This window comes from Petaurus breviceps, unplaced genomic scaffold, assembly GCF_028583685.1.
Source record: "Petaurus breviceps papuanus isolate PSGF00001 unplaced genomic scaffold, PetGlider_PUasm1.0 154, whole genome shotgun sequence".
Lineage (NCBI taxonomy): Eukaryota > Metazoa > Chordata > Mammalia > Diprotodontia > Petauridae > Petaurus > Petaurus breviceps.
In genome coordinates, this window is record NW_027185715.1 from 7,559,507 (window position 1) to 7,576,583 (window position 17,077).

Sequence of the window (17,077 nt, forward strand, 5' to 3'; positions counted from 1 at the left end):
CCTTCCTTCCTTCCTTCCTTCCTTCCTTCCTTCCTTCCTCCCTTCCTTTTTCCCTCCCTCCCTTTCTTTAGGAGGCATTTGGGGTTAACCAACAAAGTCACACAGCTAGTGTGTGAGGTCCCATTTGAACTCAGATCTTTCTGACTCCAGGGTCAGTGTTCTATCAACTCTGTTGCTCCTTCCTGTATTATGTTTCAAATATATTTTTCTCAGTCATTCCCCAATTGATGGGTGTCTTCTTTGTATCCTGTTCATTTCTGCTACAAAGAGTGTTTGAATCTTTTGGTAAATACAGGATGCCCGAAAAAGACTCAGTACACTTTTAAGCTTTAATAGGTTAAGCTCTTTTAATAACTTTAAGACTTCTGGGACACCTCATATTAAAGTCTTTTATTCCTTGGGGTATAAACCCAGGAATGGGATGTCTGGGTCAAAAAATATGAACAATTAAGTTACTTTTCTTGTATAACTGTAACCTTGTCTTGTTTCTGAGACAGATTTATAAAATAGTACCCACATTTGCAGTGATTCTACACTGACAATGCTGGTTATGGAATGTCTCATGCTAGAGAGCACAGCTTTCTACTCCCAGCCCTGCATTAGGGAAGGTCATTCTCCTGTGTGGTTCCTGTTGTTCCCTCATGTTGCAGACAAAGGAACACCTGGCAGTCAAAGGACAGGATTATTCAGAAATGTGCATGACAAAAGATATTTCTTTAACAGGACAAATTAAAACACATACATGGTTAAGTAGAAGTGAGAACAGGAGGGAGTGAGTAGGGGCTGCATGGTCCTTATTCTGCCTGGTTTCTTTCTGTATACTTGCCATTGGAGAGAGTATGCCTGTAATGAAAACACACAGCCACACACTTGTTCATTTAGAAACCATCACTCATGTTCTCAGGAAGGAAATTACAGATGTGGCAGACACCAACTTCTGCTAGGATTGTGTTATGGCTATAGAACTACTGCCAGCTCTTCCTTCTTTTCTCCTTGTTTTCCTCCCAAAGAATTCTTGTGGGAGTACAGTGACTCATACGTAGTAGGTATTTAATGAATGTTAATTGACAACCTGAAAAACTTCTTTACATCTGTCTGAGGACTGATCTTGATTTAATTTCATATCTTCTGAAACTGGGAATAAATAAAAATTCCAGAGGTTTTTGTGATTAGCCCACCCCTTGATGGGGCTTGTTGCAAATTTAAATTGATATCAGAATGGTTTATCAAAGCATAGTTGCATTATGAGTGAATGCCCACAGGCACTTTAACATGGACAAGTCTTGTTTTGAATCATCTTTCTCAATTTGTTTTGTTTGAGGTGAAATCTCGGCTTTGTCCTGATTTGCATCTCTCTTACCATTAATGATCTGGAGTGTATTTTTCATATGGTCATTAACAGTTTGTCATTTTTCTTTTGAAAACTCTTATCTATGTCTTTTTTCCATTTATATGTTGAGAAATAGCTTCATAGACTATGTTCATGTCAAGTCTTAATATATCTCAAATGCTAGATTTTGTCAGAGATATTTAATAGAAATATTTTTTCTACTTGTTCTTTATTGATTTTATTAGTGAAGAAGCTTTTAAATTTTTTTAGTCAAAATGATGTATTTTGTTACCTGTGTTTTCTTCTGATATTGTTTGGTTAAGAAGTCTCTCCTTATTCAAAGTTGGGAAAAGTACTTATCTCATTTTAAATTTTTTTTTTTTTGTGCAGTGACTTCTTATAATCAGATCACTTGCTATGTTGACTTTTTAATATATTGATCTAAGCCAGAAATCCTCAACTTCTTTTGTGTTTAGTAGCCTTCTTTTGGCAGTCTGGTGAAGTCCGTGGACTTTTTCTCTGACTAATGTTTTTAAATTAATAAAATACATTACATAATTTTACAAAGAAAATCAATTATATTGAAATATAGTCATCGAAATACTAAAAACAACACAATAACAATTCCATAGACCCCAAGTTAAGAACTTCTCATTTAAACTTAATTCCTGATAAGCCTCTTCCTAGTTTTATTGAACATTTTTGTCAAAAAGGGAATCTTTCCTCCAGAAACTGATTTTTATCAGTAAATTACTATTTTCAGTTGCTTGTTTCTTGCTCATCTAATGTCTTCCACTGATTTTTTTTAAACTAGTACCAAATAGTTTGGATGATTTCTGCTTTATAGTATAGATTGAGATCTAGTAAAGCTATGTATCTTTTCTTTCATCTGTATTTTTTCTCAATACTCTCCTTGAGATTCTAGCTTAAAAAAATTCCAGATAAATTTTATAGTTCTATAAATTAACCTCTCCCCAAAGAAATTTGACTCAGCACTAAATCTGTAAATCAATTTAGATAGCATTGTTATTTTGATTATCTTAACAGGGCTTAACCAGTAGCAGTGAGTATCTCCCCAGCTATTTGTCTTTCTTCTTATAAATGGTGCTTTTCAGTTGAATTTATATGAGTGTATTTATGAGTGTACCTTGGTAAGTTACCTCCCAGATATTTCATAAATTTCAGTTATTTTGAATAGAATTTCTCTTATCACTTCTAACTTTTTTTTGCATAGTGTATAAGAAGGCTGATGACTTTTGTGTGTGTGTTTTTTAATTTTGCAAGCTTCAGCCTTACTGAAGCTATTAATGCTCATATTTAGTTTCTTCAGTGATTCTCTGGGGTTTTCTAAGCACACAGCCATGTAGACTGCAAATAGGGATTATTTTCTCCTCCTTGATGATGTTTATAGCTTTAATTTTGTTGTCTTATTGCTCTAGCTAGTATTTCTAGCCATATGTCAAATAATAGCAGGGATTGGGGTGGGGGGGTATGGCTTTACTGCTTTACCCCTACTTGTATTGGGAAAATATGTAGTGTTTTTTTTTCTTGCAAATAATGTTATCTCAGGGTTTTAAAGTAATAATCATATAGGAACAGTTCCATGTCTATTATTTTTAGGAGTTTTGACATAAATGAACTTTTCATTTTGTCAAAGAGTTCACCTGTCCCCCAGACCTACTGAAATAATATAATCATGTGGTCTTTCATATGTGTGTATGTGTATGAGTGTGTATCTATCTATCTATCTGGATGTAAGGTTAATGAGATTTAAGATTTTCCCCCATTAATAGGCCTCACCTAGAGTTCTGACCCAGAGCCAATTAGGCTGTGGCCCACAGGGATTCCCACACCTTTCTGATTAAGTGCTGATTTCCAAACTTCTTGGCATAAGTCAATCAAGTGCTAAGTCTTTGATTGAAAACAGTATATATTGTATTGCTTAGAGGGAAAGGTATGGGTAAAGAGAGGCATGGGTTGACAGCTGAGAGGGAAAGGGGTAGAAGGAGGAACTTGCCTGAGGGGAGGTTTGATGGAAATAAGGCTTGAGATGTTGGTGCTCCCTGGATTGGTAATGAATACCTTGCTAAACTGCACTTTCTGATGTTCTAATAGCAATGCCCCAAATAAATATTTTGGTTTTGTCTTGGAGGAGAGTTTATGATATTTTCTTAACAAACCCTAGAAATATGTATGCATGTTCATAACAGCTGCTATGGGTGCCACATTGGTGTTACACTGGATCACACACCCTCTCTGAGGAAAATCCTTCAACTTGAACTTGCAGATTGAATTCCTCAAGGGGATGACTACCACAGGTTCAAGGTAGTCTGTGATCAACCCTCCTGTAGGTCACAGGCCAACACCAGTGCATTTACCTTTATGATTAGCAAGAGGATGTGATTATTTCAAAACACAGTTATTTTCTGTGATGGCACCATCAGAACAATAGCTACAGAACATTTTCTCCAAATCAGGAACATGTCCTTCTGCAAGTAAATACACAGAGCGTTCTCCAAATCAGGAACACATCCTTCTGCAAGTGAATGCACAGAGTATCTGTGGGAAGAGTGGACACACCCCTTGATTTCACTAGTAAGGAGATTCCCTTATGGTCCAGGTGACTCATGCTTCAGGATATTGCAGATCCCTTCTCTTCTTGTGGTTTCCTCATGCTGCGTAATAATGCTTCTGCTGGGCTTACTGCTCTGCTGGGCTTACTGCTCTATGGAGTTCCCTATCCTTGCTTGCTACTGGGTGTGCTATCTCCAAATGGGAAAACAAATTTGTTGCAAGATGCTATCAGAGGGACAGTGGAAAGACTTATTGCCTCTCTCCCCCAAAGAGGAGCCATTTCCTCTCCAGAAATGTTTTTCTCTTCTTTAGTTGTATCTGAATGCCAGAGATCACATCCCTTAGAGATATCTCTTTCCTTGTCCTTTCCTAGAGCAGGAGTTTTCAATTTTTTAAAAAAACATTTAATTAATTAATTTATTTTTAATTTTCAACATTAATTTCCACAAGATTTTGAGTTACAAATTTTCTCCCTGTCTTTCCCCTACCACCTGCTACAAGATACCTACTGAATACCCCTTCCCCCAATCTGTTCTCTCTTATATCCTCCCCACACCCCCGACTATTTAGTAGGGCAAGATGGATTTCTGTAACCCAGTGCCTGTATATCTTATTTCCCAGCTGCATGTAAAAAAACAATTTTTTAAAATTTAACATTTGTTTTTAAAACTTTGATTTCCAGATTCTTTCCCTTCTTCCCTTCTCACCCAACCCTACTGGGAGGACATGCAATTTCATATAGGTTGTATATGTGTAGTTACAGAAAATGTTTCCATAGTAGTTATATTGTGAAAGACTAACTATATTTTCCTCCATCCTATCCTGCCTCCTCATTTATTCTATTTTTCTACTTTGACCTTGTCCCTTTTCAAAAGTCTTTGCTTTTAACTAACCTCTCCCCCAATCTTCCCTCCCTTCTATCATCCCCCCTCTCATCCCCTTCTCTCCTACTTTCCTGTAGGGTAAGATACCCAATTGAGTGTGTATGTTATTCCATCCTTGAGCCAAATCCCATGAGAGTGAGGTTGACTCATTCCCTTTCACCTTCCTGCTCTTTCCCTCCATTGTAACAGTTTTCTCTTGCATCTTTTATGTAAGACATTTTACCCTATTCTACCTCACTCTTTTTCCTTCTCCCAATATATCTCTCTCTCACCTCTTAATTTTATTTTTTTACATTACATTACAATTAACATTTTTCCATGTAGGAATGTAAATAGTTCAACTTAACAAGTTCCTTGTGATTTCTTTTTCATGTTTACCTTCTCATGCTTCTCTTGTTTCTTGTATTTGAAAGTCACATTTTCTATTCAGCTCTAGTTTTTTCATCAAGAATGCTTGAAAGCCCTCTATTTCATTGAATAACCATATTTTCAGCTGATGCATTATACTCAGTTTTTCTGAGGTGATTCTTGGTTTTAATCCCAGCTCCTTTGTTCTCTGTACTATCATATTCTAAGCCCTTCTATCCCTTAGTGTAGAAGCTGTTAGATCTTGTGTTATCCTGATTGTGTTGCCACAATACTCAAATTGTTTCTTCCTGACAGCTTGTAATATTTTCTTCTTGATCTGGAAATTCTGGAATTTGGCTATGATATTCCTAGGGGTTTTCCTTTTGAGATCTTTTCCAAAAGGTGATTGGTGAATTATTTCACTTTCTATTTTGCCCTCTGGTTCTAGAATATCAGGACAATTTTCCTTGAGAATTTCTTGAAAGATGATTTCTAGGTTCTTTTTTTTGATCATGGCTTTCAGGTAGTCCAGTAATTTTTAAATTATCTTTTCTGGATCTATTTTCCAGGTCAGTGGTTTTTCCAGTGAGACATTTCACATTTCCTTCTTATTTTTTTCATTTGTTTGGATCTGTTTTATAACATCTTAATTTCTCATAAAAGTCATTAGCTTCCATTTGCTCCAATCCAATTTTGAAGGAATTATTCTCTTCAGTGAGTTTTTGATATTCCTTTTCCATGTGGCCAATTTGACTTTTTAAGGCATTCTTCTCCTCATTGGCTTTTTGGGCCTATTTTGCCATTTGAGTTAGTCTATTTTTTAAGGTGTTATTTTCTTCAGTCAGGCTGTTGACTTTTCTCTTCCCATTTTTTCCTCCACTTCTCTTACTTGATTTTCAAAATCCTTCTCAAGCTCCTCCATAGCTTGTAACTGGTTCATATTTTTCTTGGAAGCTTTTGATGCAGAAGTTTGATTTTGTTGTCTTCTTCTGGTTCCATGTTTTGATCTTTTTTGTTCTCCTGAAAAGATTCTATAGTCTGTTTGTGCTTCCTCTGCTTGCTTATCTTGCCAGTCTTGTTGACTTTTGTTCTCTTTGCAATGGTAGAACTCTGCTTTCAAAGTGGAGAGAGTTGTGTCCCAAATTGCTAGGGTTTTCGCAGTTTTCAGAGATTTTATCAGAGCTATGAAGAGGGTGCCCTCTCTACAGCCACCACAAGCTCTGGCACCTGGCTACAAACCCCAGGACCATCACCCAAGACTGTGACCCAGATCCAAGCAAGTCAAAGCAAGAATGATTACCCTCTGAATGGTCACTTGGTCCCCCTACAATATGTAGGCCAGGAGCTCTAGGGGCAGCCGCTACAGCCACCGTGCTGCCACCACCTCACCTGGGGGCAGGGGCTGGACCACGCTCTTCTCTCACCCAAATCCAACAGAGTTCCCCACTGACCTTTTACTTTCTCTTTGACATTTGTGGAGTGAGAAGTCTGGAAATCACCATAGCTGCCAGTGATTCACTCTCCTCATGTCTGCTCTGGCTGGTCCGTGCCAGTGTTAGGGACTGCTCTGGGTCTGGGCCTACATGACTCACTTGCTCAGTTCCCAGCAGGGTGTGATAGACCCTTCCTTTAAGCCTGCCAGGCTGCCTTCTGTGGGAGATTTATTTCTCTCTGTCACTTTGTGGTTTCTGTAGCTCTAAAATTTGTCAATTGTCACTTTTTTACAGGTATTGGAGGTGGTTGGAGCGGGGTACAAGCAAGTTCCTGCTTTTACTCTGCCATCTTGACTCTGTCCCCTTAACTTTTTTTTTAAACCAGATCTGCTCATGGGACCTTATTAACTCTAACCCCATCCTCGGCCATGCCCTTCCTCTACTCATTGGGAAAAGGTAATCTATCATTTTTGGAACTCACACTCTAGGGCCCTGTAGTTTTCTTCATATCTAAGTGATCGCAAATTTAACTAGTCCACTATGTCAAATTGAGACCAGATTTTCTTGGCAAACCATGCTTCTTCACCTTCCCATTCCATCTAATCACCCAACATGCCATCTTATTATCTTCCTGATGTTGAATTTCCACCCCCCTTCTTCTCTTATTGTTTTCCCACCCTAATTGTCCCTCTTGACAATATAATTTATTGTTTTCTTTCTGTCACAATTGCAATTCCTGCTTTTTGAAAGTTGACTGAAGCATAAAAGATTTTCTTTTGTCTTATCATTTTCATCCTAAAAATCTATGTTTTTCATATTCAGGATTGAAAATCATTTCCTCAATTCTTTTCTTTTAATGGGAGGATTTACATTGAGGATTTTAACTATTAAATTTGTGTTTTCTTTGATTATATATCTGTGAAAATTTTCCTATTCTCTCAAGTCTGGAGTTAATCTCTTGTTTACTCTTTGTTTTGCTTACACAAAACTCAGCCTAGATCCCTCTCCCTACCTGCCTTTCCTCTAGTGCAATTCAGTGATCATTCAGTTCAGTTTTATATCTTTCTTCCTCTATGTGTGTGTGTGTGTGTCTTTTTCTGTTGGTCTGTATCTTTCCCTCTCTCCCTGTGTCTCTATTTCTGTCTCTTTGATGTTTTGATTAGTTTTATCCTTTCCCAGTTTATATTTGTATTCTGTTTCCCCAATGCAGCAACCTCATCCTTTTTTTTCCATTTTATTTATGCCACTAATTATAATCCCTTTTCCAAGATTGTTGTTTTCCTTCTCCTCACCTTTCTTATTCTTTCTTCTTCTAGGATACTATATGCCAGGGGTTCTTAAACCTTTATTTTGTGTGTTATGGATCCCCTTATCAGTCTAGTGAAACATATAGACCCCTTCTCAAAAGGTTACTAAATGCATAATATAAAATACATAGGATTATGAAACCCACCAATAATATTGAAATAGCATTATTGAAACAAGCAAACAAAAAGTTCATTGACCCCATATTAAGAACTCCTCCTAAAGTTTGCATTTAGAATAAGGTCAATTTTTGACTCAGGTGGTGAGCTATGATGAGAAATGTTCTGTAATTCTCATTTGGGGGAAGCCTTCCTGTTCTTTGACCTTTCTTTGGTTATCTCTTTGGATGGCATGTTATTCTTCCTTTGTTCCTCTGAATCCCTGTTCAACTCTCTCTGAGTCATGTCTTCCTGGTATCTCAAACATTCCCTCCATCTTAGTGGGAGGTATTAGCAAGAAGCATAACCCTGTATTGGAGAACATGATCTTTAAAGTCTCTAAACCATTTCTTCCTCCCCCACCAATTCAGAAAAGTTCACTGTATGTCTCACCTCCTTTTTCCTCTATGTTGTCCTTCCCTGTTTTTTTGTGTCTTACTTTTACTCCTCCCCTATAATGTGCACCCCAACTCCTCCCTCAACCTATGTCTTAATAACTTTAAAGACAGCGAACCACCTCTTGACTGACCAGTCTTTATTTTGGTAACATGCTTTCGTATCTTTGCAGAACTCCTCTGTATTGACCTGTCATCTATAATACTAGAGAAGGAATGGAATCCCCCCCCCCTCCTTATTCTACTTATTCACTTCTTCCATCTGTTCTTCTTTTCTTTTCTTGCTTATCTATTTTTTTTTAACAAATGGATGATCTCTTTGCCTACTCAATGTGGCAAGTAGGTGTATAGGCACTGGGTCGCCAGACAGGAAGATCTGAGTTCAATTCTGGCCTTAGACACTTACTGACTGTGTGATCCCAGTTAGAACAATGTCTGCCTCCATTTCTTCAACTGTAAAATGGGGATAATACTGAGATCTTCCTCCCAGAGTTACTGTGAGGAAAGAAAGGAAATAAGCATTTAGTAAGTGCCTAGTATATATCAAACACTGTGCTAAGTGCTTCACAAATATCTTATATCTCACATCAGATAAGTATATGTACAGAATTGATAAGTATCTCATAGCTCAAATGAGGTATTTGTAAAGTGCTAAACACAATACTTGTCACAGAGTAGGTGCTATATAAATACTTATTTCCTTCCTTTGGTGTCTCTCAGATGATGTGAAAGTTGTTTTTCTCTTTTAAATAGAAAATTAAAAAAAAATTTCCCCCTACTACATCCACATCGTTGCCTAGGTACAGTCACTTGAAAACAAACAATTATTTTCTTGTTTATGTGATTTGATTTTACTTTTGATCATTCTGCATGTTAAATACTCAAATAACCACTGAATGCTTTTGAGGAAATTGAATTCCTGTTTTTTGCTAATTGTTTAATTCTTTTTCTGTATGTTTAGGCTCACTCTTGTAGAATATATCATTTTTAGGTTTAGCTGATCTTCTTCACTCTCCAGCATATCAGTCTCTTTCCTTTGATTTTTTGTAAAGCTAGGGTAGTCCTTGATACTTTGATTTGCTTCTCCCAGCAATGTAAAGATTTTGCTTTTTTCTTTTTTTCCCCTTTGCTGCCTACAAAATGTGCTCTTCACTGTTGTATTTCTGAAACTTAACTATAATGTTTATCAGGTCAGCTTGAAATTTCTTCCTATTTTGTGGACTCTGCTGATCTACACTTTGCCATCTGCTTCTGATATTTGAGGGAATTTTTTCTGTATGATTTTTTGAAATGTGGATTTTCTTTTTCATTTTTTTCTTAAAGCCATATAATCCTTAGATTTTCTTTTCAGACTACTTTAGAGTTCAGTATTTTTGTTTTATACTATTATCATGCATTCTTCCAGTCTTAATTAAAATAAAAATTCTTTCATTACTATTCTTTCTACCTTTGTGTTTTTTCATTCCAACTTTAACATTTTAATTGTGAAAGAATCTATGTCTGTCTTTTGTTCACGATTTTCTAGTCTCTGGTTAGATTTGCTGATTTCTTCTCTAAGTATTCTAATTTCTTTTCCTTATCTCTTTTCTATTTTCAGTTAATTCTTTGATTTCTCTTGTGAAACATTCCAGTTTCTTGAAATGCCTCTATGGCCATTTCATGGTGTCTTGATAAATTTGTCATATTATCTTCTTCTTTCTCACGAAATTTCAACCAAGTTTCCTTTCTTGTATAATAACAATCTCCAATTATTTATTTATTTTCCCTTTTTCTTTTTTTTTGTCTTTCCTTATGATTTTCCTTATTTTTTGGCATCCTTGTAAATGTTACTTACCCTTTTCACAAATCCTTTCCCTTCTTAAGGGATTCCCTTACTCTTGTGCCCCACCTTTAGTTCTTGATGCCTGTTCTCTATCCTCTCAGCCAGGGGTGGGGAACTGCTGGCCTTGAGGTCACAGGTAGCCCTCTAGGCCCTCAAGTGTATCCCTTTGATTGAATTTTCTTCCTTTTTTCCTCCAAAATTTTATTTTAGACTCAAACTCCAGAACACAAATACAGAATAGAAAAAAGAAACAAAAATATAGCATAAACTTAAATATTGGGACTTAAATACAAAGTTAGAAAGAAATAAAAGCTTGTCACATGCATAGCAGAACATAAGAGGGGATTCAAAATATGTAACAATAAATTTTCATTTCAAGAAAGTCTGTATGATAAATAGTACTTGTGTTGAGAATTGTCCATCTTTTCTTTGCTTCCTCGTGAGTTTTCTTTTGTTCTCTGCTGTAGACTTTTTAACTTTGTTCTTTTCCCCCCTCCCCCAGCCCCACCAGGTGACTACAATAAAGTTTAAATGGGTTTCTAACTGAATTTTCAAAGGGTCGCACTTGAGGACCTAGAGGGCCACATGTGGCTTCAAGGCTATAGGTTTCAAACCCCTGAATCAGATAATTGGGATTAGATGAGGGTTTTGCAGTGGAAGTGACCAGTTGTGTCAAATTTGCCAGATGACTCTAAGACACCATTGCAGTTGAACCTATTGTGTACCTTTATCAATTCCCCTCTTTTGGGCTCTAGTTCCTTTGTGAGACTAATATTTTTAGACCCTAGTGTTATATCTGGGATTTGGTGGTGAATGGGTCTCACAGGATACTGTTTCTGGTGGGGGAAAGAGGAACTCAGAAACATCTTTAACATTCATTTCCAATCACCTTTCTCTCACTCCTTCTCTTGGCTACTTGTTTCTTCTTTGTCTTTATTAAACAGCTATATCTGGTGCTGCACTTCAGGATTCCTCCCTATGATCCAATTATACAATTTGCTTCCCAGGATCAAATGAGGTAAAGACCATAAATCGCTTTGTAATCCCAAAGGGCTGGACAAATAGCTGCTATTAATCTATGACAGAGGGGAAACTTCATGTTTCTCTTTCAGCTTTTGTTTCAAAGATTAATGGTCTTGTTCCACAAATTACTGTATTCATTTAACAAATATTTATCGAATCCTCTACTAAGCAGTTAGGTGGCACAGGGGATAGAGTGCTGGACCTAAGGTCAGGAAAACTCATCTTCATGAATTCAAATCTGCTCTCAGACTTGCTGCTTGTTTGTCCTTCATTCCTGAAGAGGACCATGGCATCAGGGAAGTGATGCAATGACATACAAGTGAATTGAATTTAAGTGAGAGAGTGCTGTGCAAAGTCACTTACCTCACTTACTCCTCTGGAGCCATCTGGATTCAGTGGTCAGATACAGATCAGGATGACTGGAGGTGGTTCTGGATGCAGTGGGGGAACCTTGGCCTTTTCAAGCTGAGATCTTTAACAGGTCTCAGTTTGACTGAGGCAGTGCCCATCTATTGTTTAAGGCTTAATCAGAAATGAGGCAAAGAATGACCTCTTTAAAAAATATATACCTGGGAGGGGAAGACCCTAAGTGTTTCTGGGGAAAACAGAAACAATTGCTATTTACATTCATTCTGAGCCAATCAGGCCGAAAGGGTGACCAAGCAGGACTGGACCAGGAACCTATCGTTGGTCAATCAATGACAGCCAGAATGATTTGGGGTTCAGGCTGGTCTCTAAGAGAAAACAAAAGTTTTAAGAAAGAAAGAAAGCAAATTGTGTTGCCCACCTGGAAGTTTGGTCCCCAGTAGACAGCTCCTTCTCTATTCACAGAAATTACTCATCCTTCATTCTCAGAGTTCTATGATGTTAGGGAGGTGATGAAATCCAATTCATTTGCATGACCCCAGACACTTACTAGCTATGTGACCCTGGGCAAGTCACTTAACCCTGTTTGCCTCAGTTTCCTCATCTGGTAAATGAGCTGGAGAAGGAAATGGTAAACCACTCCAGGACCGTTACCAAGAAAATCCCAAACAGGGTCATGAAGAGTCAGACACAACTTAAACAATATAACAACAATTTAAAAACTACCAGGCATTGTGAGGGATCAAAGGAAGTTATGACATATTCCTGTCCTCATAGGGCTCATAGCTTAATAGGGAAAGTAACATGTATAGAAGTAGCGAATAAAAGATTGTGGGATAATAGAAAATCAAAGTTAGAAGGGTTCATAGAAATCTTGTGCAAAGCTTTCACCTCACAGATGAAAAAACAGGTCTAGAAAGGAGAATTGATTTCTCCAAAGTCACATAACTAAGTAGTAAAGCAGACATTTGAAGCAAGGTTCTGTAATTCCAGATCTTGTTGTTTAATTGTTCCTGCCTCTTCACAAGCTTATTTGAAGTTTTCTTGGCAAAGATGCTGGAGTGCTTTGCCATTTCCTTGTTCAGCTCATTTTACAGATGAAGAAACTGAGGAAAACAGGATTAAATGACTTGCCCTGGGTAATACAGCTAGCACATATCTGAGACCAGATTTGATCTCAGGAAGATGTCTTCATGACTTCAGTCTAGGAGCTCTACGCATTCCTTATTTATACTACAGGGATCACTTTGACAAAAGTTCAGGATTACAAGCATAAGTACTAATAGATATTTTTAAGACACAAATGTGGATCTGATACTTAATTACAGGGAACAACAAATTCAACCATTCTGAGAAATGATTCTCTTACCCCATAGGTTTTCTACCCTATTACTTGCATAGATTCCACAAAGAAGAGAATTGTTGATCACCATGTTGAAACAGATGTGTGTAGCCTGGCTGTCTCCATGATAGCTATTTATAGACGTGAAAAGACTCTTGACAAAGTTCTACTTATGGTTATAGAAGGAAGGGAATAATGAGGTTTTCCTCTAAACACTTAAGTATATGCCCAATAACCTATCACCATCTTTTACTCTATAACCTTCAAAAGACATACAACCAGGTTTACACTAGGAGAAGAATGTTGTTGAGTACAGGTGAGGAATGGCCTTCAATCTAGCCCTGGAGAAGAGAAGACCAAAATATCACATTGGGAGCACATATTACTTATTCAACAAAAATTTAGTGTTCTATCCCCTGAACCACCTAGCTATACCGATTATAAATCTAACACTTAGTATACTGCATGTACCAGGTAAAGGTATATTTTTTTCAGAGGTGGGAGCTTTCACTGTCGGTATGGGTAATCAGATATGGCTTTTACAGAGGATTCAGGATAACAAATGGATAGGAATCAGACAAATGAAGCAGGGGCAGGAAGGACCTTCCAGAGGGAGTGAATAAATTTGGAGGCCAGAAAATTCATGATAGGCTCAGGCTTAAAATCCAATTCAAGTAGAGAATTGAGTATGTACAGGGCTGCAATAGTAGATTCACATGGAAAGGTAAATTAGCACGAGACCAAATTCTGGATGTCCTTGTATTCTATTCTGTTTGGAATCAGGCAGGCAAGGCAGAGCCACTGAAGGATTTTAAGGAGAATGGTGGCAGTGTGTATTAACCAGAGTTATGATTTAGTCTGATCAGTTCACTGAAATGAGATTTTCGATTTTCATGTCCACACTCAGCCCATCAAATTATGTGTGTGTGTCTTAGTCTGTCTCTCTGATGTGAAATTCATGATGTGTGCATTGTGTCTGAACAATTTTGTGTACATATTCATATTCAAGTAGAAACCATGTAGTTTTACTGAGTAGAGACTAATTTTTATTAATTGACTGTCTTAGTCCTCACATTCAGAAACACTTCTATCAGCTGTTGGCCAAAAGTAGGTAAATGGAGCATGCTTCTGCTTTGTAGAGCAAATTCTGTCTCTCTCTTATTTATTTATTTTTGGTTTTGTTTTCTTGCTGGTAGTTAAATCTCTTGATCCGTGCATCAGAAATGTTATAGTTAAACAATCCAATGGGATTAAACGGCCCCTCATAATTCTAGGCCTGCTAAAAAGCAAAAAGAATATTACCTAATCACAGCTGTCAGTCCTGACAGTTCCCTTCTTTTCATAGAAAACTTGCATTCATTCTTTGATGGCATTAGGAAATGAACCCAAACTATAATTTTCAAAGTTATTTACAGTGGAGTTCACAAAAGAGATCTGTTGTCACTTTTAATAGTCAGCCATTCTAAGTATGTCATTGAAAATGCCTCCTGTGTTGGACCTTTAAAAAAATACTTGTCTCATATGTACTCTTTCCTCTCTTCTATAAAAAGTGATATTGGAAATATTTGAATTCCCTGCAGTTTCATCATGAAAGCTGTTGACACATGTCAGCATCTTTGAAAGTTAAGTATTTCTAGTGGAGGAACTATTTCCAGTAATAGATCTAAGCATCCCATGTGAATCTCCTTTGACCCACCTCACTTCAACCTGGGCTAAACATTTGGCCTTTCCTCTCATAGTGGCCAGTTACAAATGACTCCAATTTAGTGGAAGGGATTTAATATGACCCAAGTTTCCCCTTTAGACGTCTCATTATTAGAAACTATTTCAGCAAGTGCTGTTAAGGGTGCTACAAAGGAAAAAGTATTAGATCTTTCTGTCTCTTGTAGGTTTACTGAGAGAGGGGAAGGATGGATTGTAGGTAATTACTTCACAGACAAATTAAAAAAATCCAATTACAAGATTTCTAATTCAAATAGTCAATATTAACAACGAAAAGGAACAGACATTGGATTTTCCCATTATCATAAAATGTCATTCCCCAGAATTCAGTATAGAAAGTGTGTCTTTGGGGGGTTAGTTCCAGAAGGGCTTAGTTATAACACATACTCACTCGTAATCCATCCCATGGCACAGATTCTGAGGTCAGCATTAAAATGAAACTCTGGTGTACAGTCACTTAATTTCAGGGATTGCTTCACTAAACAATAAACCAAATCTGAATAGAATGGATTCGGATGTATCTTGTCACTTTTGTTCACAGTCAGCTCCATCAAATGTCAATCCATAAATGAGAATACAGACAGGATGCCTTTCAAATGAGAGGAAATTCTTCCTGAATGACAGATCTTATCTTAGCGTTCTTTTTGTTTCATTTGACTTATATTTTTAGAATTTTTAAAAAGCAAAATAATATAACGGAAATCAGAGAATCTTGGTTCTGTGGCTGGTTTTGCTACTGACATGTTTTACAAGTTAGTAATATTGGGTAGCCATAGTTTTCTCATCTGTAAAATAGAAATGATAGTATTTATCCTGCAAAATGAGAAAGCTAGAGGATAGAAATTGTAAAGAAAGAAATTGTCATTTTAGGCTTTGAACTACAAACTCAACACAAGTCAATAGTTTATCATGGCAGCCCCAAGAGGTAATATTATACATTAAGAGAGATATAGTATATATTGAATTAGGGAAGTATTTGTTCCACTGTATTCTTTTTGACTACATTTAGAGCATAGGCATTAAGCTCACAGGTCACAGTGCACAGCAATTGAACCAGATTATATTGTAGTTGGAAAATATTCAACAAAATGAATGAAAATTCAATGCAATCTAGATAATGTTAATTTATGGTTTTCTATGTCAATATGTGGCCCCAGGGATCCATTTCTATTTGAATTCAGCACCTTTGATCTAGAGTATTGTGTTCAGTTCCAGACAGATAGTCACACATTGGATCATGTCTGTAGGGAGTAACTGGGATAGAAGACTGGAGGTAATTTTATTGGAATGTCATTTGACGGAACTGAGGGTATTTCGGAAGGCTATGAGATCTGTCCTGAAGTATATAAAAGTCTGTCACATAGAAGAGGGGTGATACTATTCTGTTTGACATTAGAGAGAAGAACTAGGAACAATAGATGAAAGTTACCAAGAAACAACTTTGAGCTTGATGTAAATAAAGGCAAATGGCTAAACCCTTAGAGCTATCTAAAAATGCAAAGGGGTGCCTTTGGAACTGGTAGTTTCCTCATCACTAGAGGATGTGAAACAGAAATTGGATTAATATTTGCCAGCAATTTTGTAGAGGGATTTCTCATTCAATCACTGGAACTCTGTGTTCTCTGAGCTCTGTTCCAACAATAAGATTCCAGGACTCTGTTAGAGTTAGGAATGAATGTATGAATGAATGAACGAATTAATGAAAAAGAGTTTAAGTGCTTGCTATTTTCCAAGCACTGTGTTAAACGATGGTGATCTAAAGACCAAATCCCTATCCCAATGACCTTAGATTTGATTTCTTTGCTTTTTGTAGGGCAATTGGTGTTAAATGACTTGTCCAAGGTCACATGGCTAGTTTTTGTGTTGTGTCTGAGGCCAGATTTGAACTCAGGTTCTCCTGAATCCAGGACCAGTGCTCTATTCACTACACCACCTACCTGCCCCAACCTTAGATTTTAATAGGAATAGACGATAAATTTGAATGGGAATAGATAGTCAGTGAGGGGTATTCTGATCTGGGAAGTCACAAGGATGCAAATGGAACAAATAGGGTAATTGATTGATATTCCTTATCCAGTCACAATGGTTGTATATATTTGATGACAGTTCTGAAGCTGGAAACAACACAGAGGAAAGGGTTGATGTTAGTGGTATCCATACAACAGTAGGACATATGTCAGTGACCAATGTTCCAGAGGTTGCCATGGCAGGTAAAGACTATGATAAGAAAACAGCATCTATAGAGAGAAAGCTATTTATGGAAAAAAGCTACTGTAACTATCACATATTTGAACATAATCTGTTGGATAAGAGCATAGGATTGGGATTCAAAGGCCAGAATTAAAATATTTGGTCTGCCACTGAAATGCGATATG